This window comes from Stenella coeruleoalba, assembly GCF_951394435.1.
Source record: "Stenella coeruleoalba genome assembly, chromosome: 4".
Lineage (NCBI taxonomy): Eukaryota > Metazoa > Chordata > Mammalia > Artiodactyla > Delphinidae > Stenella > Stenella coeruleoalba.
This window is the reverse complement of record NC_137149.1, coordinates 92,489,228-92,517,142: the sequence shown is the minus strand read 5'-3', so window position 1 is coordinate 92,517,142 and position 27,915 is coordinate 92,489,228. Positions and strand designations below refer to the sequence as shown.

Here is a 27,915-nt window from a genome sequence, read left to right as displayed (position 1 = left end):
TGTTGGCAATTTACATCCCGCCCATCAGCATAACAAGGCTCCCAGTTCTCCATGGCCAGTCCTGCCTTTCTGGATTTTACACTTTTTTCAGATGGCCCTTTTGACCGGGGGGAAGTGAGACTTCATTGTAGTGCAGATTTCCTTTGCAAGCTTGCTTGGTTGGCCAAAAAGGGCGTATGCGTTTTTTCCTGAATATATTCAGGAAAAAACGCATACGCCCTTTTTGGCCAAGTGCATCATTGTGGACGTTCTGCCTCTTTTCCTATGCTTTCAATGCAATTCCAGTCTACCTCCTGAAATCGGTTTCCCTCAATTCTGCCCCGCTTTCAAGTCCTCTTGGCAGCCTTACTTCAGTCTATTTTTGGACGATAGCTGTCATTTATAACTCTGCAGGATTGTGAATTACAGTGCCCCTGAGCTCCTTTCTTCAACTCGCTTTCTTGTGACCTGGCCGCAACACCGCAGGATGGCTTCAGGCCCTACTCTGGTTCTGGCACGGCACGCTGAGCCTTTGGTTAATTCCTCTTCCTGGTGGGAAATGAGAGTTAAATTTGCCCGTCCAGACACCTCCAGCTAGTCTCTCATTGGTTCTCGCTATTCCTGTTCATCTTCCGCAGAAATTGCAAACTGGGCCAAACAGGAGGTTAAAGGGACTGACTCTCCAAGTCGGGAGAGTGTTAGTAAAGCGTCAGGAATGTTGCACCCGAGTACCAGGGTACGAAAACTGAGACATATTTGAACACGTCTCCCGATCACACGGTTGATCATACTCTGGGTTCCACATGCATGTTTTAGCTGAAGGAAGAATACCTTAAACCTGGGTAGTTGAAACCCGTGGAATGGGTACCATGCAATATGACTTCAAAGGGTCTTCATTTGCTCACCGAACCTCTCCAATCCTATCACTGCTGCGTTTATGCCCCTGTACACATGCTTGATTCTCTTTCGGAGACATAGCAATCCATAGGTTTTAAGATACTTACAAGTCAGGTACATTTTAGGCGTTTAATATGCGGTGTTGAGTCCATTTCGTTGAGCAAGGAGTAGCTCTTGTCTATACCATATTTGGCTTAAGGAACTTTATCTGTGCTCATTTCAATCTCTGGTTTTATGCAGCACCCCAACTCACCTTTACCCTTAAGCAAGCATAAGTTGGTTTTCTAAATTTGAGACCCTGTTCTGTTTTGGAATTCAGTTCCTGTGTAGCCAAGTTTCCATTCCGTGTATTACTGATATCTTATGATGTTTCTTTTTCTGTGTGACTTATTTCAGTTAGAATCATCATACCTGAATCCACTCATTGTGCTGCTAAGGGCCTGATGACATAGATTTCATTGCTGAGTGATACTGCATTGTACGTAAGTACCACAAGTTCTTTATCCATTTTTCACTTTCTTTGATATTGAACTTGTACGGTAAACGTGGCTCTTGTAAACAGAGGCGTCCCAATCTTTGGGGTGGCTGTGTGTTTTTGATTTTAATTTCCCTAAGCTATAGACCATAAGTGGAAGTGCCCTAGGCTCTGTTGCTTTGTTTTTTAGATGTTTCAGGAAACACCATACACTTCTGCCGAGTGTCTGTTGGCAATTTACATCCCGCCCATCAGCATAACAAGGCTCCCAGTTCTCCATGGCCTCTCCTGCCTTTCTGGATTTTACACTTTTTTCAGATGGCCCTTTTGACCGGGGGGAAGTGAGACTTCATTGTAGTGCAGATTTCCTTTGCAAGTTTGCTTGGTTGGCCAAAAAGGGCGTATGCGTTTTTTCCTGAATATATTCAGGAATAAACGCATACGCCCTTTTTGGCCAAGTGCGTCATTGTGGACGTTCTGTCTCTTTTCCTATGCTTTCAATGCAATTCCAGTCTACCTCCTGAAATCGGTTTCTTGCAATTCTTCCCCGCTTTCAAGTCCTCTTGGCAGCCTTACTTCAGTTTATTTTTGGACGATAGCTGTCATTTATAACTCTGCAGGTTTGTGAATTACAGTGCCCCTGAGCTCCTTTCTTCAACTCGCTTTCTTGTGAGCTGGCCGCAACACCGCTGGATGGCTTCAGGCCCTAATCTGGTTCCGGCACGGTACGCTGAGCCTTTGGTTATTTCCTCTTCCTGGTGGGAAATGAGAGTTAAATTTGCCCGTCCAGACACCTCCAGCTAGTCTCTCATTGGTTCTCGCTATTCCTGTTCATCTTCCGCGGAAATTGCAAACAGGGCCAAACAGGAGGTTAAAGGCGCTGACTCTCCAAGTGGGGAGAGTGTTAGTAAAGCGTCTGGAATGTTGCACCCGAGTACCAGGGTACGAAAACTGAGACATATTTGAACACGTCTCCCGTTCACACGGTTGATCATACTCTGGGTTCCACATGCATGTTTTAGCTGAAGGAAGAATACCTTAAACCTGGAGAGTTGAGACCCATGTAATGGGTACCATGCAATATGACTTCAAAGGGTCTTCATTTGCTCACCGAACCTCTCCAATGCTATCACTGCTGCGTTTATGCCCCTGTACACATGCTTGATTCTCTTTCGGAGACATAGCAATCCATAGGTTTTAAGATACTTACTAGTCAGGTACATTCTTAGGCGTTTAATATGGGGTGTTGAGTCCATTTCGTTGAGCAAGGAGTAGCTCTTGTCTATTCCATATTTGGCTTAAGGAACTTTATCTGTGCTCATTTCAATCTCTGGTTTTATGCAGCACCCCAACTCCCTTTCCCCTTAAGCAAGCATAAGTTGGTTTTCTAAATTTGAGACCCTGTTCTGTTCTGTAATTCAGTTCCTGTGTAGCCAAGTTTCCATTCCGTGTATTACTGATATCTTATGATGTTTCTTTTTCTGTGTGACTTATTTCAGTTAGAATCATCATACCTGAATCCACTCATTGTGCTGCTAAGGGCCTGATGACACAGATTTCATTGCTGAGTGATATTGCTTTGTAAGTGAATACCACAACTTCTTTATCCATTTTTCACTTTCTGCGATGTTGAACTTGTACTGTAAACGAGGTTCTTGTAAACAGAGCCGTTCCAAACTTTGGGGTGGCTGTGTCTTTTTGATTTTAATTTCCCTAAGCTATAGGACCATAAGTGGAAGTGCCCTAGGCTCTGTTGCTTTGTTTTTTCGATGTTTCAGGAAACACCATACACTTCTCCCAAGTGTCTGTTGGCAATTTACATCCCGCCCTTCAGCATAACAAGGCTCCCAGTTCTCCATGGCCTGTCCTGCCTTTCTGGATTTTACACTTTTTTCAGATGGCCCTTTTGACAGGGGGGAAGTGAGACTTCATTGTAGTGCAGATTTCCTTTGCAAGCTTGCTTGGTTGGCCAAAAAGGGCGTATGCGTTTTTTCCTGAATATGTTCAGGAAAAAATGCATACGCCCCTTTTGGCCAAGTGCATCATTGTCGAGTTTCTGACTCTCTTCATATGCTTTCAATGCAATTCCAGTCTACCTCCTGAAATCGGTTTCCTGCAATTCTGCCTTGCTTTCAATGCCTCTTCATAGCCTTACCTCAATATATTTTTTAAAAATAGTTGGCCTTTATAACTCTGCATGTTTTTGAATTGCAGTGGCCCTTAGCTCCATTTTTTAGCTCTTATTTTTTTGGTCTTGCCCCATATCCACAGGATTCCTTGAGCCATATTTTTCTTCTGGGGCACCTTGCTGTGCCTTTGGTTAATTCTTCTTACTGATGTGATATTAGAGTGACATGTGCCCATTGAAACCGCTACAGCTAGTTTCTCACTGGTTCCCCCTATTTCCATTCATCCTCTGCACTAACTGCAGACTGTGCGATACCAGAACTTAAAGGCATTGACTCCATGTGGGGATGTTGTTAGTAAAGCGGCTGGAATGTCGATCCGGAGCCCCAGGAGAGGAAAAATGAGGTGCGTTTTAGAAACCTTTCCCGATCATATGGTATACCAGTCGCTGGGTTTCCCAAGCATGGTTTAGCTGTAGGAAGATTCCCTTCAACCTGGAGTGTTGGGACCCTTGGACTGAGTAGCATGAAGTATTGCATTAAACTTTCGGCAGTTGCTCACCAAAGCTCACCAATCCTGTCAGCCCCAAGTGTCCAGCCTTATGTCTTATCCAGCTGTGGGTTTATATGTGGTCAATCCAGGTTGCATCACAGCCCCTGAGCGAATTTTGTAAGAATTTTTCTCTCTTTCATTGTTTCAGCGTTTTGTTTTTAAAATTTATTTCTATAATGGGGTTTAGCTCCTTTTCACTGCTGTGTTTGTGCCGCTCTGCACACACTTGATTCCCTTATGGAGATATATCAATACATGGGTTTTAAGATTCTTATTCCTCAGATATATTTCTCTGCGGTGTATAGGGTGTGTTGAGGCCTGTTCATTGAGCAAGGTGTAGATCTTGTCTAATACCTATTTGGTTTATTGAACGGTATCTGTGCTAATTTCAAACTCTGGTTTTATGCATCACCCCACCTCTCCTTTCCCCTTAAGCTGACATAAGTGTGTTTTCTAAATGTGAGACACTGTTCTGTTCTGTAATTCATTTCTTGTGCAGCCATATTTACCCTCCCTCTATAAGTGATATCTTATGATATGTTTCTTTTTCTGTTTGACTTATTTCAAGTAGTATTATCGGACCTAAATCCACTCTTTATCCTTCTACTAGCCTTATTACATTGATTTCATGGTGAAGAGATATTCCATTGTACATAAGTACCACATCTTCTTTATCCATTGTTCTCTTTCCTGGGATATTTAAGGTGTACTGAAGTTGAGGTTCTTGTAAACAGAGTAGCCCTAAACTGTGGTGTGCTTGTGTCTTGTTGATTTTTAGACTTCCCTAGATATACTCCCATGATTGGAAGAGTCCTATGCTCTGTAGCTCTGTTTTTTAGATGATTTAGGAACCACCATACACTTCTCCAGAGTGGCTCTCGGCAGTTCACACACTGCCCATCAGCGTATAAAGGCTCCCTGTTCTCCATGGCCTGTCCTGCATTTCTGGTTTTTACAATTTTTTAGGATGGCCCTTTTGACCGGTGGGAAGTGAGACTTCTTTGTTGTGCACATTTGCATTGCTTGCTTGCTTCGTTGCCCATAAAGTGCGTATGCGTTTTTTCCTGGATATAATCAGGAAAAAACGCATACGCCCTTTTGGGCCAACTGCATCATTGTCGAAATTCTGCCGCTTTTCATGTGCGTTAAAGACGAGTCCAATCTATCTCTTGAAATCTGTTTCTTGCAATTCTGTCTTGCATTCAGATCCTCTTCTTTGCCTTACCTCAACATATTTTTGGACGTTAGTTTTCATTTATAACTCTGCAGGTTTGTGAATTGCAGTGACCCTGAGCTCCATTTTTTAAGTTGCTCTTTTGTGAGCTGGCCTCAAACCCGCAGGATGGCTTCAGGCCCTAATCTTGTTCCGGCACGGCACGCTGAGCCTTTGGTTATTTCCTCTTCCTGGTGGGAAATGAGAGTTAAATTTGCCCGTCCAGACACCTCCAGCTAGTCTCTCATTGGTTCTCGCTATTCCTGTTCATCTTCCACAGAAATTGCAAACTGGGCCAAACAGGAGGTTAAAGGCGCTGACTCTCCAAGTGGGGAGAGTGTTAGTAAAGCGTCTGGAATGTTGCACCCGAGTACCAGTGGAGGAAAACTGAGACATATTTGAACACGTCTCCCGATCACATGGTTGATCATACTCTAGGTTCCACATGCATGTTTTAGCTGAAGGAAGAATACCTTAAACCTGGGTAGTTGAAACCCGTGGAATGGGTACCATGCAATATGACTTCAAAGGGCCTTCATTTGCTCACCAAACCTCTCCAATCCTATCACTGCTGCGTTTATGCCCCTGTACACATGCTTGATTCTCTTTCGGAGACATTGCAAATCATAGGTTTTAAGATACTTACTAGTCAGGTACATTCTTAGGCGTTTAATATGGGGTGTTGAGTCCATTTCGTTGAGCAAGGAGTAGCTCTTGTCTATTCCATATTTGGCTTAAGGAACTTTATCTGTGGTCATTTCAATCTCTGGTTTTATGCAGCACCCCAACTCACCTTTCCCCTTAAGCAAGCATAAGTTGGTTTTCTAAATTTGAGACCCTGTTCTGTTCTGTAATTCAGTTCCTGTGTAGCCAAGTTTCCATTCCGTGTATTACTGATATCTTATGATGTTTCTTTTTCTGTGTGACTTATTTCAGTTAGAATCATCATACCTGAATCCACTCATTGTGCTGCTAAGGGCCTGATGACACAGATTTCATTGCTGAGTGATATTGCTTTGTAAGTAAATACCACAACTTCTTTATCCATTTTTCACTTTCTGCGATGTTGAACTTGTACTGTAAAAGAGGTTCTTGTAAACAGAGCCGTTCCAAACTTTGGGGTGGCTGTGTCTTTTTTATTTTAATTTCCCTAAGCTATAGGACCATAAGTGGAAGTGCCCTACGTTCTGTTGCTTTGTTTTTTAGATGTTTCAGGAAACACCATACACTTCTCCCGAGTGGTTGTTGGCAATTTACATCCCGCCCATCAGCATAACAAGGCTCCCAGTTCTCCATGGCCTGTCCTGCCTTTCTGGATTTTACACTTTTTTCAGATAGCCCTTTGGACCGGGGGGAAGTGAGACTTCATTGTAGTGCAGATTTCCTTTGCAAGCTTGCTTGGTTGGCCAAAAAGGGCGTATGCGTTTTTTCCTGAATATATTCAGGAAAAAACGCATACGCCCTTTTTGGCCAAGTGCATCATTGTGGACGTTCTGCCTCTTTTCCTATGCTTTCAATGCAATTCCAGTCTACCTCCTGAAATCGGTTTCCTGCAATTCTGCCCCGCTTTCAAGTCCTCTTGGCAGCCTTACTTCAGTCTATTTTTGGACGATAGCTGTCATTTATAACTCTGCAGGTTTGTGAATTACAGTGCCCCTGAGCTCCTTTCTTCAACTCGCTTTCTTGTGACCTGGCCGCAACACCGCAGGATGGCTTCAGGCCCTAATCTGGTTCTGGCACGGCACGCTGAGCCTTTGGTTAATTCCTCTTCCTGGTGGGAAATGAGAGTTAAATTTGCCCGTCCAGACACCTCCAGCTAGTCTCTCATTGGTTCTCGCTATTCCTGTTCATCTTCCGCAGAAATTGCAAACTGGGCCAAACAGGAGGTTAAAGGGGCTGACTCTCCAAGTGGGGAGAGTGTTAGTAAAGCGTCTGGAATGTTGCACCCGAGTACCAGTGTACGAAAACTGAGACATATTTGAACACGTCTCCCGATCACATGGTTGATCATACTCTGGGTTCCACATGCATGTTTTAGCTGAAGGAAGAATACCTTAAACCTGGGTAGTTGAAACCCATGGAATGGGTACCATGCAATATGACTTCAAAGGGTCTTCATTTGCTCACCGAACCTCTCCAATCCTATCACTGCTGTGTTTATGCCCCTGTACACATGCTTGATTCTCTTTCGGAGACATAGCAATCCATAGGTTTTAAGATACTTACTAGTCAGGTACATTCTTAGGCGTTTAATATGTGGTGTTGAGTCCATTTCGTTGAGCAAGGAGTAGCTGTTGTCTATTCCATATTTGGCTTAAGGAACTTTATCTGTGCTCATTTCAATCTCTGGTTTTATGCAGCACCCCAACTCACCTTTACCCTTAAGCAAGCATAAGTTGGTTTTCTAAATTTGAGACCCTGTTCTGTTCTGTAATTCAGTTCCTGTGTAGCCAAGTTTACATTCCGTGTATTAGTGATATCTTATGATGTTTCTTTTTCTGTGTGACTTATTTCAGGTAGAATCATAATACCTGAATCCACTCATTGTGCTGCTAAGGGCCTGATGACATAGATTTCATTGCTGAGTGATATTGCTTTGTAAGTAAATACCACAGCTTCTTTATGCATTTTTCATTTTCTGCGATGTTGAACTTGTACTGTAAACGAGGTTCTTGTAAACAGAGGCGTCCCAAACTTTGGGGTGGCTGTGTCTTTTTGATTTTAATTTTCCTAAGCTATAGGACCATAAGTGGAAGTGCCCTAGGCTCTGTTGCTTTGTTTTTTCGATGTTTCAGGAAACACCATACACTTCTCCCTAGTGTCTGTTGGCAATTTACATCCCGCCCATCAGCATAACAAGGCTCCCAGTTCTCCATGGCCTGTCCTGCCTTTCTGGATTTTACACTTTTTTCAGATGGCCCTTTTGACCGGGGGGAAGTGAGACTTCATTGTAGTGCAGATTTCCTTTGCAAGCTTGCTTGGTTGGCCAAAAAGGGCGTATGCGTTTTTTCCTGAATATATTCAGGAAAAAACGCATACGGCCTTTTTGGCCAAGTGCATCATTGTGGACGTTCTGCCTCTTTTCCTATGCTTTCAATGCAATTCCAGTCTACCTCCCGAAATTGGTTTCCTGCAATTCTGCCCCGCTTTCAAGTCCTCTTGGCAGCCTTACTTCAGTCTATTTTTGGACGATAGCTGTCATTTATAACTCTGCAGGTTTGTGAATTACAGTGCCCCTGAGCTCCTTTCTTCAACTCACTTTCTTGTGAGCTGGCCGAAACACCGCAGGATGGCTTCAGGCCCTAATCTGGTTCGGGCACGGCACGCTGAGCCTTTGGTTAATTCCTCTTCCTGGTGGGAAATAAGAGTTAAATTTGCCCGTCCAGACACCTCCAGCTAGTCTCTCATTGGTTCTCACTATTCCTGTTCATCTTCCGCAGAAATTGCAAACTGGGCCAAACAGGAGGTTAAAGGGACTGACTCTCCAAGTCGGGAGAGTGTTAGTAAAGCGTCTGGAATGTTGCACCCGAGTACCAGGGTACGAAAACTGAGACATATTTGAACACGTCTCCCGATCACATGGTTGATCATACTCTAGGTTCCACATGCATGTTTTAGCTGAAGGAAGAATACCTTAAACCTGGGTAGTTGAAACCCGTGTAATGGGTACCATGCAATATGACTTCAAAGGGTCTTCATTTGCTCACCGAACCTCTCCAATCCTATCACTGCTGCGTTTATGCCCCTGTACACATGCTTGATTCTCTTTCGGAGACATAGCAATCTATAGGTTTGAAGATACTTACTAGTCAGGTACATTCTTAGGCGTTTAATATGGGGTGTTGTGTCCATTTCGTTGAGCAAGGAGTAGCTCTTGTCTATTCCATATTTGGCTTAAGGAACTTTATCTGTGCTCATTTCAATCTCTGGTTTTATGCAGCACCCCAACTCACCTTTCCCCTTAAGCAAGCATAAGTTGGTTTTCTAAATTTGAGACCCTGTTCTGTTCTGTAATTCAGTTCCTGTGTAGCCAAGTTTCCATTCTGTGTATTACTGATATCTTATGATGTTTCTTTTTCTGTGTGACTTATTTCAGTTAGAATCATCATACCTGAATCCACTCATTGTGCTGCTAAGGGCCTGATGACACAGATTTCATTGCTGAGTGATATTCCTTTGTAAGTAAATACCACAACTTCTTTCTCCATTTTTCACTTTCTGTGATGTTGAACTTGTACTGTAAACGAGGTTCTTGTAAACAGAGCCGTTCCAAACTTTGGGGTGGCTGTGTCTTTTAGATTTTAAATTCCCTAAGCTATAGGACCATAAGTGGAAGTGCCCTAGGCTCTGTTGCTTTGTTTTTTAGATGTTTCAGGTAACACCATACACTTCTCCCGACTGGTTGTTGGCAATTTACATCCCGCCCATCAGCATAACAAGGCTCCCAGTTCTCCATGGCCTGTCCTGCCTTTCTGGATTTTACACTTTTTTCAGATGGCCCTTTTGACGGGGGGGAAGTGAGACTTCATTGTAGTGCAGATTTCCTTTGCAAGCTTGCTTGGTTGGCCAAAAAGGGCGTATGCGTTTTTTCCTGAATATATTCAGGAAAAAACGCATACGCCCTTTTTGGCCAAGTGCATCATTGTGGACGTTCTGCCTCTTTTCCTATGCTTTCAATGCAATTCCAGTCTACCTCCTGAAATCGGTTTCCTGCAATTCTGCCCCGCTTTCAAGTCCTCTTGGCAGCCTTACTTCAGTCTATTTTTGGACGATAGCTGTCATTTATAACTCTGCAGGTTTGTGAATTACAGTGCCCCTGAGCTCCTTTCTTCAACTCGCTTTCTTGTGAGCTGGCCGCAACACCGCAGGATGTCTTCAGGCCCTAATCTGGTTCTGGCACGGCACGCTGAGCCTTTGGTTAATTCCTCTTCCTGGTGGGAAATGAGAGTTAAATTTGCCCGTCTAGACACCTCCAGCTAGTCTCTCATTGGTTCTCGCTATTCCTGTTCATCTTCCGCAGAAATTGCAAACTGGGCCAAACAGGAGGTTAAAGGGACTGACTCTCCAAGTCGGGAGAGTGTTAGTAAAGCGTCTGGAATGTTGCACCCGAGTACCAGGGTACGAAAACTGAGACATATTTGAACACGTCTCCCGATCACATGGTTGATCATACTCTAGGTTCCACATGCATGTTTTAGCTGAAGGAAGAATACCTTAAACCTGGGTAGTTGAAACCCGTGGAATGGGTACCATGCAATATGACTTCAAAGGGTCTTCATTTGCTCACCGAACCTCTCCAATCCTATCACTGCTGCGTTTATGCCCCTGTACACATGCTTGATTCTCTTTCGGAGACATAGCAATCCATAGGTTTGAAGATACTTACTAGTCAGGTACATTCTTAGGCGTTTAATATGCGGTGTTGAGTCCATTTCGTTGAGCAAGGAGTAGCTCTTGTCTATTCCATATTTGGCTTAAGGAACTTTATCTGTGCTCATTTCGATCTCTGGTTTTATGCAGCACCCCAACTCACCTTTCCCCTTAAGCAAGCATAAGTTGGTTTTCTGAATTTGAGACCCTGTTCTGTTCTGTAATTCAGTTCCTGTGTAGCCATGTTTCCATTCCGTGTATTACTGATATCTTATGATGTTTCTTTTTCTGTGTGACTTATTTCAGTTAGAATCATCATACCTGAATCCATTCATTGTGCTGCTAAGGGCCTGATGACACAGATTTCATTGCTGAGTGATATTGCTTTGTAAGTGAATACCACAACTTCTTTATCCATTTTTCACTTTCTGCGATGTTGAACTTGTACTGTAAACGAGGTTCTTGTAAACAGAGCCGTTCCAAACTTTGGGGTGGCTGTGTCTTTTTGATTTTAATTTCCCTAAGCTATAGGACCATAAGTGGAAGTGCCCTAGGCTCTGTTGCTTTGTTTTTTAGATGTTTCAGGAAACACCATACACTTCTCCCAAGTGTCTGTTGGCAATTTACATCCCGCCCATCAGCATAACAAGGCTCCCAGTTCTCCATGGCCTCTCCTGCCTTTCTGGATTTTACACTTTTTTCAGATGGCCCTTTTGACAGGGGGGAAGTGAGACTTCATTGTAGTGCAGATTTCCTTTGCAAGCTTGCTTGGTTGGCCAAAAAGGGCGTATGCGTTTTTTCCTGAATATATTCAGGAAAAAACGCATACGCCCTTTTTGGCCAAGTGCATCATTGTGGACGTTCTGCCTCTTTTCCTATGCTTTCAATGCAATTTCAGTCTACCTCCTGAAATCGGTTTCCTGCAATTCTGCCCCGCTTTCAAGTCCTCTTGGCAGCCTTACTTCAGTCTATTTTTGGACGATAGCTGTCATTTATAACTCTGCAGGTTTGTGAATTACAGTGCCCCTGAGCTCCTTTCTTCATCTCGCTTTCTTGTGAGCTGGCCGCAACACCGCAGGATGGCTTCAGGCCCTAATCTGCTTCCGGCACGGCACGCTGAGCCTTTGATTAATTCCTCTTCCTGGTGGGAAATGAGAGTTAAATTTGCCCGTCCAGACACCTCCAGCTAGTCTCTCATTGGTTCTCGCTATTCCTGTTCATCTTCCGCAGAAATTGCAAACTGGGCCAAACAGGAGGTTAAAGGGACTGACTCTCCAAGTCGGGAGAGTGTTAGTAAAGCGTCTGGAATGTTGCACCCGAGTACCAGGGTACGAAAACTGAGACATATTTGAACACGTCTCCCGATCACATGGTTGATCATACTCTGGGTTCCACATGCATGTTTTAGCTGAAGGAAGAATACCTTAAACCTGGAGAGTTGAGACCCGTGGAATGGGTACCATGCAATATGACTTCAAAGGGTCTTCATTTGCTCACCGAACCTCTCCAATCCTATCACTGCTGCGTTTATGCCCCTGTACACACGCTTGATTCTCTTTTGGAGACATAGCAATCCATAGGTTTGAAGATACTTACTAGTCAGGTACATTCTTAGGTGTTTAATATGGGGTGTTGAGTCCATTTCGTTGAGCAAGGAGTAGCTCTTGTCTATTCCATATTTGGCTTAAGGAACTTTATCTGTGCTCATTTCGATCTCTGGTTTTATGCAGCACCCCATCTCACCTTTCCCCTTAAGCAAGCATAAGTTGGTTTTCTAAATTTGAGACCATGTTCTGTTTTGGAATTCTGTTCCTCTGTAGCCAAGTTTACATTCCGTGTATTAGTGATATCTTATGATGTTTCTTTTTCTGTGTGACTTATTTCAGTTAGAATCATCGTACCTGAATCCACTCATTATGCTGCTACGGGCCTGATGACATAGATTTCATTGCTGAGTGATACTGCATTGTACGTAAGTACCACAAGTTCTTTATCCATTTTTCACTTTCTGTGATATTGAACTTGTACGGTAAACGAGGTTCTTGTAAACAGAGGCGTCCCAAACTTTGGGGTGGCTGTGTCTTTTTGATTTTAATTTCCCTAAGCTATAGGACCATAAGTGGAAGTGCCCTAGGCTCTGTTGCTTTGTTTTTTAGATGTTTCAGGAAACACCATACACTTCTCCCAAGTGTCTGTTGGCAATTTACATCCCGCCCATCAGCATAACAAGGCTCCCAGTTCTCCATGTCCTGTCCTGCCTTTCTGGATTTTACACTTTTTTCAGATGGCCCTTTTGACCGGGGGGAAGTGAGACTTCATTGTAGTGCAGATTTCCTTTGCAAGCTTGCTTGGTTGGCCAAAAAGCGCGTATGCGTTTTTTCCTGAATATATTCAGGAAAAAACGCATACGCCCTTTTCGGCCAAGTGCATCATTGTGGACGTTCTGCCTCTTTTCCTATGCTTTCAATGCAATTCCAGTCTACCTCCTGAAATCGGTTTCCTGCAATTCTGCCCCGCTTTCAAGTCCTCTTGGCAGCCTTACTTCAGTCTATTTTTGGACGACAGCTGTCATTTATAACTTTGCAGGTTTGTGAATTACAGTGCCCCTGAGCTCCTTTCTTCAACTCGCTTTCTTGTGAGCTGGCCGCAACACCGCAGGATGGCTTCAGGCCCTAATCTGGTTCCGGCACGGCACGCTGAGCCTTTGGTTAATTCCTCTTCCTGGTGGGAAATGAGAGTTAAATTTGCCCGTCCAGACACCTCCAGCTAGTCTCTCATTGGTTCTCGCTATTCCTGTTCATCTTGCGCAGAAATTGCAAACTGGGCCAAACAGGAGGTTAAAGGCGCTGACTCTCCAAGTGGGGAGAGTGTTAGTAAAGCGTCTCGAATGTTGCACCCGAGTACCAGGGGAGGAAAACTGAGACATATTTGAACACGTCTCCCGTTCACACGGTTGATCATACTCTAGGTTCCACATGCATGTTTTAGCTGCAGGAAGAATACCTTAAACCTGCAGAGTTGAGACCTGTGTAATGGGTATCATGCAATATGACTTCAAAGGGTCTTCATTTGCTCACCGAACCTCTCCAATCCTATCACTGCTGCGTTTATGCCCCTGTACACACGCTTGATTCTCTTTTGGAGACATAGCAATCCATAGGTTTTAAGATACTTACTAGTCAGGTACATTCTTAGGCGTTTAATATGGGGTGTTGTGTCCATTTCGTTGAGCAAGGAGTAGCTCTTGTCTATTCCATATTTGGCTTAAGGAACTTTATCTGTGCTCATTTCAATCTCTGGTTTTATGCAGCACCCCAACTCACCTTTCCCCTTAAGCAAGCATAAGTTGGTTTTCTGAATTTGAGACCCTGTTCTGTTTTGGAATTCAGTTCCTCTGTAGCCAAGTTTACATTCCGTGTATTAGTGATATCTTATGATGTTTCTTTTTCTGTGTGACTTATTTCAGTTAGAATCATCGTACCTGAATCCACTCATTATGCTGCTACGGGCCTGATGATATAGATTTCATTGCTGAGTGATACTGCATTGTACGTAAGTACCACAAGTTCTTTATCCATTTTTCACTTTCTGTGATATTGAACTTGTACGGTAAATGAGGTGCTTGTAAACAGAGGCGTCCCAAACTTTGGGGTGGCTGTGTCTTTTTGATTTTAATTTCCCTAAGCTATAGGACCATAAATGGAAGTGCCCTAGGCTCTGTTGCTTTGTTTTTTAGATGTTTCAGGAAACACCATACACTTCTCCCGAGTGTCTGTTGGCAATTTACATCCCGCCCATCAGCATAACAAGGCTCCCAGTTCTCCATGGCCTGTCCTGCCTTTCTGGATTTTACACTTTTTTCAGATGGCCCTTTTTACCGGGGGGAAGTTAGATTTCATTGTAGAGCAGATTTACTTTGCAAGTTTGCTTGGTTGGCCAAAAAGGGCGTATGCGTTTTTTCCTGAATATATTCAGGAAAAATCGCATACGCCCTTTTTGGCCAAGTGCATCATTGTGGACGTTCTGCCTCTTTTCCTATGCTTTCAATGCAATTCCAGTCTACCTCCTGAAATCGGTTTCCTGCAATTCTGCCCCGCTTTCAAGTCCTCTTGGCAGCCTTACTTCAGTATATTTTTGGACGATAGCTGTCATTTATAACTCTGCAGGTTTGTGAATTACAGTGCCCCTGAGCTCCTTTCCTCAACTCGCTTTCTTTTGAGCTTGCCGCAACACCGCAGGATGGCTTCAGGCCCTAATCTGGTTCCGGCACGGCACGCAGAGCCTTTGGTTATTTCCTCTTCCTGGTGGGAAATGAGAGTTAAATTTGCCCGTCCAGACACCTCCAGCTAGTCTCTCATTGGTTCTCGCTATTCCTGTTCATCTTCCACAGAAATTGCAAACTGGGCCAAACAGGAGGTTAAAGGCGCTGACTCTCCAAGTGGGGAGAGTGTTAGTAATGCGTCTGGAATGTTGCACCCGAGTACCAGTGGAGGAAAACTGAGACATATTTGAACACGTCTCCCATTCACACGGTTGATCATACTCTGGGTTCCACATGCATGTTTTAGCTGAAGGAAGAATACCTTAAACCTGGAGAGTTGAGACCTGTGTAATGGGTACCATGCAATATGACTTCAAAGGGTCTTCATTTGCTCACCAGACCTCTCCAATCCTATCACTGCTGTGTTTATGCCCCTGTACACATGCTTGATTCTCTTTTGGAGACATAGCAATCCATAGGTTTTAAGATACTTACTAGTCAGGTACATTCTTAGGCGTTTAATATGGGGTGTTGAGTCCATTTCGTTGAACAAGGAGTAGCTCTTGTCTATTCCATATTTGGCTTAAGGAACTTTATCTGTGCTCATTTCAATCTCTGGTTTTATGCAGCACCCCAACTCACCTTTGCCCTTAAGCAAGCATAAGTTGGTTTTCTAAATTTGAGACCCTGTTCTGTTTTGGAATTCAGTTCCTCTGTAGCCAAGTTTACATTCCGTGTATTAGTGATATCTTATGATGTTTCTTTTTCTGTGTGACTTATTTCAGTTAGAATCATCGTACCTGAATCCACTCATTATGCTGCTACGGGCCTGATGACATAGATTTCATTGCTGAGTGATACTGCATTGTACGTAAGTACCACAAGTTCTTTATCTATTTTTCACTTTCTGTGATACTGAACTTGTACGGTAAATGAGGTGCTTGTAAACAGAGGCGTCCCAAACTTTGGGGTGGCTGTGTCTTTTTGATTTTAATTTCCCTAAGCTATAGGACCATAAGTGGAAGTGCCCTAGGCTCTGTTGATTTTTTTTTAGATGTTTCAGGAAACACCATACACTTCTCCCAAGTGTCTGTTGGCAATTTACATCCCGCCCATCAGCATAACAAGGCTCCCAGTTCTCCATGGCCTGTCCTGCCTTTCTGGATTTTACACTTTTTTCAGATGGCCCTTTTGACCGGGGGGAAGTGAGACTTCATTGTAGTGCAGATTTCCTTTGCAAGCTTGCTTGGTTGGCCAAAAAGGGCGTATGCGTTTTTTCCTGAATATATTCAGGAAAAAACGCATACGCCCTTTTTGGCCAAGTGCATCATTGTGGACGTTCTGCCCCTTTTCCTATGCTTTCAATGCAATTCCAGTCTACCTCCTGAAATCGGTTTCCTGCAATTCTGCCCCGCTTTCAAGTCCTCTTGGCGGCCTTACTTCAGTATATTTTTGGACGATAGCTGTCATTTATAACTCTGCAGGTTTGTGAATTACAGTGCCCCTGAGCTCCTTTCTTCAACTCGCTTTCTTGTGAGCTGGCCGCAACACCGCAGGATGGCTTCAGGCCCTAATGTGGTTCCGGCACGGCACGCTGAGCCTTTGGTTAATTCCTCTTCCTGGTGGGAAATGAGAGTGAAATTTACCCGTCCAGACACCTCCAGCTAGCCTCTCATTGGTTCTCGCTATTCCTGTTCATCTTCCGCAGAAATTGCAAACTGGGCCAAACAGGAGGTTAAAGGCGCTGACTCTCCAAGTGGGGAGAGTGTTAGTAAAGCGTCTGGAATGTTGCACCCGAGTACCAGGGGAGGAAAACTGAGACATATTTGAACACGTCTCCCGTTCACATGGTTGATCATACTCTGGGTTCCACATGCATGTTTTAGCTGAAGGAAGAATACCTTAAACCAGGAGAGTTGAGACCCGTGGAATGGGTACCATGCAATATGTCTTCAAAGGGTCTTCATTTGCTCACCGAACCTCTCCAATCCTATCACTGCTGCGTTTATGCCCCTGTACACACGCTTGATTCTCTTTTGGAGACATAGCAATCCATAGGTTTTAAGATACTTACTAGTCAGGTACATTCTTAGGCGTTTAATATGGGGTGTTGAGTCCATTTCGTTGAGCAAGGAGTAGCTCTTGTCTATTCCATATTTGGCTTAAGGAACTTTATCTGCGCTCATTTCAATCTCTGGTTTTATGCAGCACCCCAACTCACATATCCCCTTAAGCAAGCATAAGTTGGTTTTCTAAATTTGAGACCCTTTTCTGTTCTGTAATTCAGTTCCTCTGTAGCCAAGTTTACATTCCGTGTATTACTGATATCTTATGATGTTTCTTTTTCTGTGTGACTTATTTCAGTTAGAATCATCATACCTGAATCCACTCATTGTGCTGCTAAGGGCCTGATGACATAGATTTCATTGCTGAGTGATACTGCATTGTACGTAAGTACCACAAGTTCTTTATCCATTTTTCACTTTCTGTGATATTGAACTTGTACGGTAAATGAGGTGCTTGTAAACAGAGGCGTCCCAAACTTTGGGGTGGCTGTGTCTTTTTGATTTTAATTTCCCTAAGTTATAGGACCATAAGTGGAAGTGCCCTAGGCTCTGTTGATTTGTTTTTTAGATGTTTCAGGAAACACCATACACTTCTCCCAAGTGTCTGTTGCCAATTTACATCCCGCCCATCAGCATAACAAGGCTCCCAGTTCTCCATGGCCTGTCCTGCCTTTCTGGATTTTACACTTTTTTCAGATGGCCCTTTTGACCGGGGGGAAGTGATACTTCATTGTAGTGCAGATTTCCTTTGCAAGCTTGCTTGGTTGGCCAAAAAGGGCGTATGCGTTTTTTCCTGAATATATTCAGGAAAAAACGCATACGCCCTTTTTGGCCAAGTGCATCATTGTGGACGTTCTGCCTCTTTTCCTATGCTTTCAATGCAATTCCAGTCTACCTCCTGAAATCGGTTTCCTGCAATTCTGCCCCGCTTTCAAGTCCTCTTGGCAGCCTTACTTCAGTATATTTTTGGACGATAGCTGTCATTTATAACTCTGCAGGTTTGTGAATTACAGGGCCCCTGAGCTCCTTTCCTCAACTCGCTTTCTTTTGAGCTGGCCGCAACACCGCAGGATGGCTTCAGACCCTAATCTGGTTCCGGCACGGCACGCTGAGCCTTTGGTTATTTCCTCTTCCTGGTGGGAAATGAGAGTTAAATTTGCCCGTCCAGACACCTCCAGCTAGCCTCTCATTGGTTCTCGCTATTCCTGTTCATCTTCCACAGAAATTGCAAACTGGGCCAAACAGGAGGTTAAAGGCGCTGACTCTCCAAGTGGGGAGAGTGTTAGTAAAGCGTCTGGAATGTTGCACCCGAGTACCAGCGGAGGAAAACTGAGACATATTTGAACACGTCTCCCGTTCACACGGTTGATCATACTCTGGGTTCCACATGCATGTTTTAGCTGAAGGAAGAATGCCTTAAACCTGGAGAGTTGAGACCCGTGGAATGGGTACCATGGAATATGTCTTCAAAGGGTCTTCATTTGCTCACCGAACCTCTCCAATCCTATCACTGCTGCGTTTATGCCCCTGTACACACGCTTGATTCTCTTTTGGAGACATAGCAATCCATAGGTTTTAAGATACTTACTAGTCAGGTACATTCTTAGGCGTTTAATATGGGGTGTTGAGTCCATTTCGTTGAGCAAGGAGTAGCTCTTGTCTATTCCATATTTGGCTTAAGGAACTTTATCTGTGCTCATTTCAATCTCTGGTTTTATGCAGCACCACAACTCACCTTTCCCCTTAAGCAAGCATAAGTTGGTTTTCTAAATTTGAGACCCTGTTCTGTTTTGGAATTCAGTTCCTCTGTAGCCAAGTTTACATTCCGTGTATTAGTGATATCTTATGATGTTTCTTTTTCTGTGTGACTTATTTCAGTTAGAATCATCGTACCTGAATCCACTCATTATGCTGCTACGGGCCTGATGACATAGATTTCATTGCTGAGTGATACTGCATTGTACGTAAGTACCACAAGTTCTTTATCCATTTTTCACTTTCTGTGATATTGAACTTGTACGGTAAACGAGGTTCTTGTAAACAGAGGCGTCCCAAACTTTGGGGTGGCTGTGTCTTTTTGATTGTAATTTCCCTAAGCTATAGGACCATAAGTGGAAGTGCCCTAGGCTCTGTTGCTTTGTTTTTTAGATGTTTCAGGAAACACCATACACTTCTCCCGAGTGTCTGTTGGCAATTTACATCCCGCCCATCAGCATAACAAGGCTCCCACTTCTCCATGGCCTGTCCTGCCTTTCTGGATTTTACACTTTTTTCAGATGGCCCTTTTGACCGGGGGGAAGTGAGACTTCATTGTAGTGCAGATTTCCTTTGCAAGCTTGCTTGGTTGGCCAAAAAGGGCGTATGCGTTTTTTCCTGAATATATTCAGGAAAAAACGCATACGCCCTTTTTGGCCAAGTGCATCATTGTGGACGTTCTGCCTCTTTTCCTATGCTTTCAATGCAATTCCAGTCTACCTCCTGAAATCGGTTTCCTGCAATTCTGCCCCGCTTTCAAGTCCTCTTGGCATCCTTACGTCAGTATATTTTTGGACGATAGCTGTCATTTATAACTCTGCAGGTTTGTGAATTACAGTGCCCCTGAGCTCCTTTCTTCAACTCGCTTTCTTGTGAGCTGGCCGCAACACCGCAGGATGGCTTCAGGCCCTAATCTGGTTCCGGCACGGCACGCTGAGCCTTTGGTTATTTCCTCTTCCTGGTGGGAAATGAGAGTTAAATTTGCCCGTCCAGACACCTCCAGCTAGTCTCTCATTGGTTCTCGCTATTCCTGTTCATCTTCCGCAGAAATTGCAAACTGGGCCAAACAGGAGGTTAAAGGTGCTGACTCTCCAAGTCGGGAGAGTGTTAGTAAAGTGTCTGGAATGTTGCACCCGAGTACCAGGGGAGGAAAACTGAGACGTATTTGAACACGTCTCCCGATCACATGGTTGATCATACTCTAGGTTCCACATGCATGTTTTAGCTGAAGGCAGAATACCTTAAACCTGGGTAGTTGAAACCCGTGGAATGGGTACCATGCAATATGACTTCAAAGGGTCTTCATTTGCTCACCGAACCTCTCCAATCCTATCACTGCTGCGTTTATGCCCCTGTACACATGCTTGATTCTCTTTCGGAGACATAGCAATCCATAGGTTTTAAGATACTTACTAGTCAGGTACATTCTTAGGCGTTTAATATACAGTGTTGAGTCCATTTCGTTGAGCAAGGAGTAGCTCTTGTCTATTCCATATTTGGCTTAAGGAACTTTATCTGTGCTCATTTCAATCTCTGGTTTTATGCAGCACCCCAACTCACCTTTACCCTTAAGCAAGCATAAGTTGGTTTTCTAAATTTGAGACCCTGTTCTGTTCTGTAATTCAGTTCCTGTGTAGCCAAGTTTCCATTCCGTGTATTACTGATATCTTATGATGTTTCTTTTTCTGTGTGACTTATTTCAGTTAGAATCATCATACCTGAATCCACTCATTGTGCTGCTAAGGGCCTGATGACACAGATTTCATTGCTGAGTGATATTGCTTTGTAAGTAAATACCACAACTTCTTTATCCATTTTTCACTTTCTGCGATGTTGAACTTGTACTGTAAACGAGGTTCTTGTAACCAGAGCTGTTCCAAACTTTGGGGTGGCTGTGTCTTTTTGATTTTAATTTCCCTAAGCTATAGGACCATAAGTGGAAGTGCCCTAGGTTCTGTTGCTTTGTTTTTTAGATGTTTCAGGAAACACCATACACTTCTCCCAAGTGGTTGTTGGCAATTTACATCCCGCCCATCAGCATAACAAGGCTCCCAGTTCTCCATGGCCTGTCCTGCCTTTCTGGATTTTACACTTTTTTCAGATGGCCCTTTTGACCGGGGGGAAGTGAGACTTCATTGTAGTGCAGATTTCCTTTGCAAGCTTGCTTGGTTGGCCAAAAAGGGCGTATGCGTTTTTTCCTGAATATATTCAGGAAAAAACGCATACGCCCTTTTTGGCCAAGTGCATCATTGTGGACGTTCTGCCTCTTTTCCTATGCTTTCAATGCAATTCCAGTCTACCTCCTGAAATCGGTTTCCTGCAATTCTGCCCCGCTTTCAAGTCCTCTTGGCAGCCTTACTTCAGTCTATTTTTGGACGATAGCTGTCATTTATAACTCTGCAGGTTTGTGAATTACAGTGCCCCTGAGCTCCTTTCTTCAACTCGCTTTCTTTTGAGCTGCCCGCAACACCGCAGGATGGCTTCAGGCCCTAATCTGGTTCCGGCACGTCACACTGAGCCTTTGGTTATTTCCTCTTCCTGGTGGGAAATGAGAGTTAAATTTGCCCGTCCAGACACCTCCAGCTAGCCTCTCATTGGTTCTCGCTATTCCTGTTCATCTTCCGCAGAAATTGCAAACTGGGCCAAACAGGAGGTTAAAGGCGCTGACTCTCCAAGTGGGGAGAGTGTTAGTAAGGCGTCTGGAATGTTGCACCCGAGTACCAGGGGAGGAAAACTGAGACATATTTGAACACATCTCCCGATCACATGGTTGATCATACTCTGGGTTCCACATGCATGTTTTAGCTGAAGGAAGAATACCTAAAACCAGGGTAGTTGAAACCTTTGGAATGGGTACCATGCAATATGACTTCAAAGGGTCTTCATTTGCTCAGCGAACCTCTCCAATCCTATCACTGCTGCGTTTATGCCCCTGTACACACGCTTGATTCTCTTTTGGAGACATAGCAATCCATAGGTTTTAAGATACTTACTAGTCAGGTACATTCTTAGGCGTTTAATATGGGGTTTTGAGTCCATTTCGTTGAGCAAGGAGTAGCTCTTGTCTATTCCATATTTGGCTTAAGGAACTTTATCTGTGCTCATTTCAATCTCTGGTTTTATGCAGCACCCCAACTCACCTTTCCCCTTAAGCAAGCATAAGTTGGTTTTCTAAATTTGAGACCCTGTTCTGTTTTGGAATGCAGTTCCTGTGTAGCCAAGTTTACATTCCGTGTATTAGTGATATCTTATGATGTTTCTTTTTCTGTGTGACTTATTTCAGTTAGAATCATCGTACCTGAATCCACTCATTATGCTGCTACGGGCCTGATGACATAGATTTCATTGCTGAGTGATAATGCATTGTACGTAAGTACCACAAGTTCTTTATCCATTTTTCACTTTCTGTGATATTGAACTTGTACGGTAAACGAGGTTCTTGTAAACAGAGGCGTCCCAAAATTTGGGGTGGCTGTGTCTTTTTGATTTTAATTTCCCTAAGCTATAGGACCATAAGTGGAAGTGCCCTAGGCTCTGTTGCTTTGTTTTTTAGATGTTTCAGGAAACACCATACACTTCTCCCGAGTGTCTGTTGGCAATTTACATCCCGCCCATCAGCATAACAAGGCTCCCAGTTCTCCATGGCCTGTCCTGCCTTTCTGGATTTTACACTTTTTTCAGATGGCCCTTTTGACCGGGGGGAAGTGAGACTTCATTGTAGTGCAGATTTCCTTTGCAAGCTTGCTTGGTTGGCCAAAAAGGGCGTATGCGTTTCTTCCTGAATATATTCAGGAAAAAATGCATACGCCCTTTTTGGCCAAGTGCATCATTGTGGACGTTCTGCCTCTTTTCCTATGCTTTCAATGCAATTCCAGTCTACCTCCTGAATTCGGTTTCCTGCAATTCTGCCCCGCTTTCAAGTCCTCTTGGCAGCCTTACTTCAGTCTATTTTTGGACGATAGCTGTGATTTATAACTCTGCAGGTTTGTGAATTACAGTGCCCCTGAGCTCCTTTCTTCAACTCGCTTTCTTGTGACCTGGCCGCAACACCGCAGGATGGCTTCAGGCCCTAATCTGGTTCCGGCACGGCATGCTGAGCCTTTGGTTAATTCCTCTTCCTGGTGGGAAATGAGAGTTAAATTTGCCCGTTCAGACACCTCCAGCTAGTCTCTCATTGGTTCTCACTATTCCTGTTCATCTTCCGCAGAAATTGCAAACTGGACCAAACAGGAGGTTAAAGGGACTGACTCTCCAAGTCGGGAGAGTGTTAGTAAAGCGTCTGGAATGTTGTACCCAAGTACCAGGGTACGAAAACTGAGACATATTTGAAAACGTCTCCCGATCACATGGTTGATCATCCTCTGGGTTCCACATGCATGTTTTAGCTGAAGGAAGAATACCTAAAACCTGGTTAGTTGAAACCCGTGGAATGGGTACCATGCAATATGACTTCAAAGGGTCTTCATTTGCTCACCGAACATCTCCAATCCTATCACTGCTGCGTTTATGCCCCTGTACAAATGCTTGATTGTCTTTCGGAGACATAGCAATCCATAGGTTTTAGGATACTTACTAGTCAGGTACATTCTAAGGCGTTTAATATGCGGTGTTGAGTCCATTTCGTTGAGCAAGGAGTAGCTCTTGTCTATTCCATATTTGGCTTAAGGAACTTTATCTGTGCTCATTTCAATCTGTGGTTTTATGCAGCACCCCAACTCACCTTTACCCTTAAGCAAGCATAAGTTGGTTTTCTAAATTTGAGAACCTGTTCTGTTCTGTAATTCAGTTCCTGTGTAGCCAAGTTTACATTCCGTGTATTAGTGATATCTTATGATGTTTCTTTTTCTGTGTGACTTATTTCAGTTAGAATCATCGTACCTGAATCCACTCATTATGCTGCTATGGGCCTGATGACATAGATTTCATTGCTGAGTGATACTGCATTGTACGTAAGTACCACAAGTTCTTTATCCATTTTTCACTTTCTGTGATATTGAACTTGTACGGTAAACGAGGTTCTTGTAAACAGAGGCGTCCCAAACTTTGGGGTGGCTGTGTCTTTTTGATTTTAATTTCCCTAAGCTATAGGACCATAAGTGGAAGTGCCCTAGGCTCTGTTGCTTTGTTTTTTAGATGTTTCAGGAAACATCATACACTTCCCCCAAGTGTCTGTTGGCAATTTACTTCCCACCCATCAGCATAACAAGGCTCCCAGTTCTCCATGGCCTGTCCTGCCTTTCTGGATTTTACACTTTTTTCAGATGGCCCTTTTGACCAGGGGGAAGTGAGACTTCATTGTCGTGCAGATTTCCTTTGCAAGCTTGCTTGGTTGGCCAAAAAGGGCGTATGCGTTTTTTCCTGAATATATTCAGGAAAAAACGCATACGCCCTTTTTGGCCAAGTGCATCATTGTGGACGTTCTGCCTCTTTTCCTATGCTTTCAATGCAATTCCAGTCTACCTCCTGAAATCGGTTTCCTGCAATTCTGTCCCGCTTTCAAGTCCTCTTGGCAGCCTTACTTCAGTATATTTTTGGACGATAGCTGTCATTTATAACTCTGCAGGTTTGTGAATTACAGTGCCCCTGAGCTCCTTTCTTCAACTCGCTTTCTTTTGAGCTGGCCGCAACACCGCAGGATGGCTTCAGGCCCTAATCTGGTTCCGGCCCGGCACGCTGAGCCTTTGGTTAATTCCTCTTCCTGGTGGGAAATGAGAGTTAAATTTGCCCGTCCAGACACCTCCAGCTAGTCTCTCATTGGTTCTCGCTATTCCTGTTCATCTTCCGCAGAAATTGCAAACTGGGCCAAACAGGAGGTTAAAGGGACTGACTCTGCAAGTCGGGAGAGTGTTAGTAAAGCGTCTGGAATGTTGCACCCGAGTACCAGGGTACGAAAACTGAGACATATTTGAACACGTCTCCCGATCACATGGTTGATCATACTCTAGGTTCCACATGCATGTTTTAGCTGAAGGCAGAATACCTTAAACCTGGGTAGTTGAAACCCGTGGAATGGGTACCATGCAATATGACTTCAAAGGGTCTTCATTTGCTCACCGAACCTCTCCAATCCTATCACTGCTGCGTTTATGCCCCTGTACACATGCTTGATTCTCTTTCGGAGACATAGCAATCCATAGGTTTTAAGATACTTACTAGTCAGGTACATTCTTAGGCGTTTAATATACAGTGTTGAGTCCATTTCGTTGAGCAAGGAGTAGCTCTTGTCTATTCCATATTTGGCTTAAGGAACTTTATCTGTGCTCATTTCAATCTCTGGTTTTATGCAGCACTCCAACTCACCTTTACCCTTAAGCAAGCATAAGTTGGTTTTCTAAATTTGAGACCCTGTTCTGTTCTGTAATTCAGTTCCTGTGTAGCCAAGTTTCCATTCCGTGTATTACTGATATCTTATGATGTTTCTTTTTCTGTGTGACTTATTTCAGTTAGAATCATCATACCTGAATCCACTCATTGTGCTGCTAAGGGCCTGATGACACAGATTTCATTGCTGAGTGATATTGCTTTGTAAGTAAATACCACAACATCTTTATCCATTTTTCACTTTCTGCGATGTTGAACTTGTACTGTAAACGAGGTTCTTGTAACCAGAGCTGTTCCAAACTTTGGGGTGGCTGTGTCTTTTTGATTTTAATTTCCCTAAGCTATAGGACCATAAGTGGAATTGCCCTAGGTTCTGTTGCTTTGTTTTTTAGATGTTTCAGGAAACACCATACACTTCTCCCAAGTGGTTGTTGGCAATTTACATCCCGACCATCAGCATAACAAGGCTCCCAGTTCTCCATGGCCTGTCCTGCCTTTCTAGATTTTACACTTTTTTCAGATGGCCCTTTTGACCGGGGGGAAGTGAGACTTCATTGTAGTGCAGATTTCCTTTGCAAGCTTGCTTGGTTGGCCAAAAAGGGCGTATGCGTTTTTTCCTGAATATATTCAGGAAAAAACGCATACGCCCTTTTTGGCCAAGTGCATCATTGTGGACGTTCTGCCTCTTTTCCTATGCTTTCAATGCAATTCCAGTCTACCTCCTGAAATCGGTTTCCTGCAATTCTGCCCCGCTTTCAAGTCCTCTTGGCAGCCTTACTTCAGTCTATTTTTGGACGATAGCTGTCATTTATAACTCTGCAGGTTTGTGAATTACAGTGCCCCTGAGCTCCTTTCTTCAACTCGCTTTCTTTTGAGCTGCCCGCAACACCGCAGGATGGCTTCAGGCCCTAATCTGGTTCCGGCACGGCACACTGAGCCTTTGGTTATTTCCTCTTCCTGGTGGGAAATGAGAGTTAAATTTGCCCGTCCAGACACCTCCAGCTAGCCTCTCATTGGTTCTCGCTATTCCTGTTCATCTTCCGCAGAAATTGCAAACTGGGCCAAAAAGGAGGTTAAAGGTGCTGACTCTCCAAGTGGGGAGAGTGTTAGTAAAGCGTCTGGAATGTTGCACCCGAGTACCAGGGGAGGAAAACTGAGACATATTTGAACACATCTCCCGATCACATGGTTGATCATACTCTGGGTTCCACATGCATGTTTTAGCTGAAGGAAGAATACCTAAATCCTGGGTAGTTGAAACCCGTGGAATGGGTACCATGCAATATGACTTCAAAGGGTCTTCATTTGCTCACCGAACCTCTCCAATCCTATCACTGCTGCGTTTATGCCCCTGTACACACGCTTGATTCTCTTTTGGAGACATAGCAATCCATAGGTTTTAAGATACTTACTAGTCAGGTACATTCTTAGGCGTTTAATATGGGGTTTTGAATCCATTTCGTTGAGCAAGGAGTAGCTCTTGTCTATTCCATATTTGGCTTAAGGAACTTTATCTGTGCTCATTTGAATCTCTGGTTTTATGCAGCACCCCAACTCACCTTTCCCCTTAAGCAAGCATAAGTTGGTTTTCTAAATTTGAGACCCTGTTCTGTTTTGTAATGCAGTTCCTGTGTAGCCAAGTTTACATTCCGTGTATTAGTGATATCTTATGATGTTTCTTTTTCTGTGTGACTTATTTCAGTTAGAATCATCGTACCTGAATCCACTCATTATGCTGCTACGGGACTGATGACATAGATTTCATTGCTGAGTGATACTGCATTGTACGTAAGTACCACAAGTTCTTTATCCATTTTTCACTTTCTGTGATATTGAATTTGTACGGTAAACGAGGTTCTTGTAAACAGAGGCGTCCCAAAATTTGGGGTGGCTGTGTCTTTTTGATTTTAATTTCCCTAAGCTATAGGACCATAAGTGGAAGTGCCCTAGGTTCTGTTGCTTTGTTTTTTAGATGTTTCAGGAAACACCATACACTTCTCCCGAGTGTCTGTTGGCAATTTACATCCCGCCCATCAGCATAACAAGGCTCCCAGTTCTCCATGGCCTGTCCTGCCTTTCTGGATTTTACACTTTTTTCAGATGGCCCTTTTGACCAGGGGGAAGTGAGACTTCATTGTAGTGCAGATTTCCTTTTCAAGTTTGCTTGGTTGGCCAAAAAGGGCGTATGCGTTTTATCCTGAATATATTCAGGAAAAAACGCATACGCCCTTTTTGGCCAAGTGCATCATTGGGGACGTTCTGCCTCTTTTCCTATGCTTTCAATGCAATTCCAGTCTACCTCCTGAAATTGGTTTCCTGCAATTCTGCCCCGCTTTCAAGTCCTCTTGGCAGCCTTACTTCAGTCTATTTTTGGACGATAGCTGTCATTTATAACTCTGCAGGTTTGTGAATTACATACCTCTGAGCTCCATTCTTCAACTCGCTTTCTTGTGACCTGGCCGCAACACCTCAGGATGGCTTCAGGCCCTAATCTGGTTCTGGCACGGCACGCTGAGCCTTTGGTTATTTCCTCTTCCTGGTGGGAAATGAAAGTTAAATTTGCCCGTCCAGACATCTCCAGCTAGCCTCTCATTGGTTCTCGCTATTCCTGTTCATCTTCCGCAGTAATTGCAAACTGTGCCAAACAGGAGGTTAAAGGCGCTGACTCTCCAAGTGGGGAGAGTGTTAGTAAGGCGTCTGGAATGTTGCACCCGAGTACCAGGGGAGGAAAACTGAGACATATTTGAACACGTCTCCCGATCACATGGTTGATCATACTCTGGGTTCCACATGCATGTTTTAGCTGAAGGAAGAATACCTAAAACCCGGGTAGTTGAAACCCGTGGAATGGGTACCATGCAATATGACTTCAAAGGGTCTTAATTTGCTCACCGAACCT

General features: G+C 43.8%; 1 long non-coding RNA gene across 5 annotated transcripts in view; it reads left to right on the top strand.

Moving 5' to 3' along the window:
• Nucleotides 1–27,915, top strand: part of LOC307185418 — a 1,072,281-nt gene that overhangs the window by 847,797 nt on the left and 196,569 nt on the right. For 2 of the 5 annotated variants that reach the window (XR_013828050.1, XR_013828051.1), the window contains exon 5: nt 7,760–7,793. The exons of 1 other annotated variant lie outside the window; for it this stretch is intronic. This is a non-coding gene — a long non-coding RNA (uncharacterized lncRNA). Of the gene's footprint in view, nt 1–7,759; nt 7,794–27,915 lie in introns of those variants that run through there. 2 more of the 5 variants (XR_013828052.1, XR_013828053.1) reach the window with 2 other exon arrangements.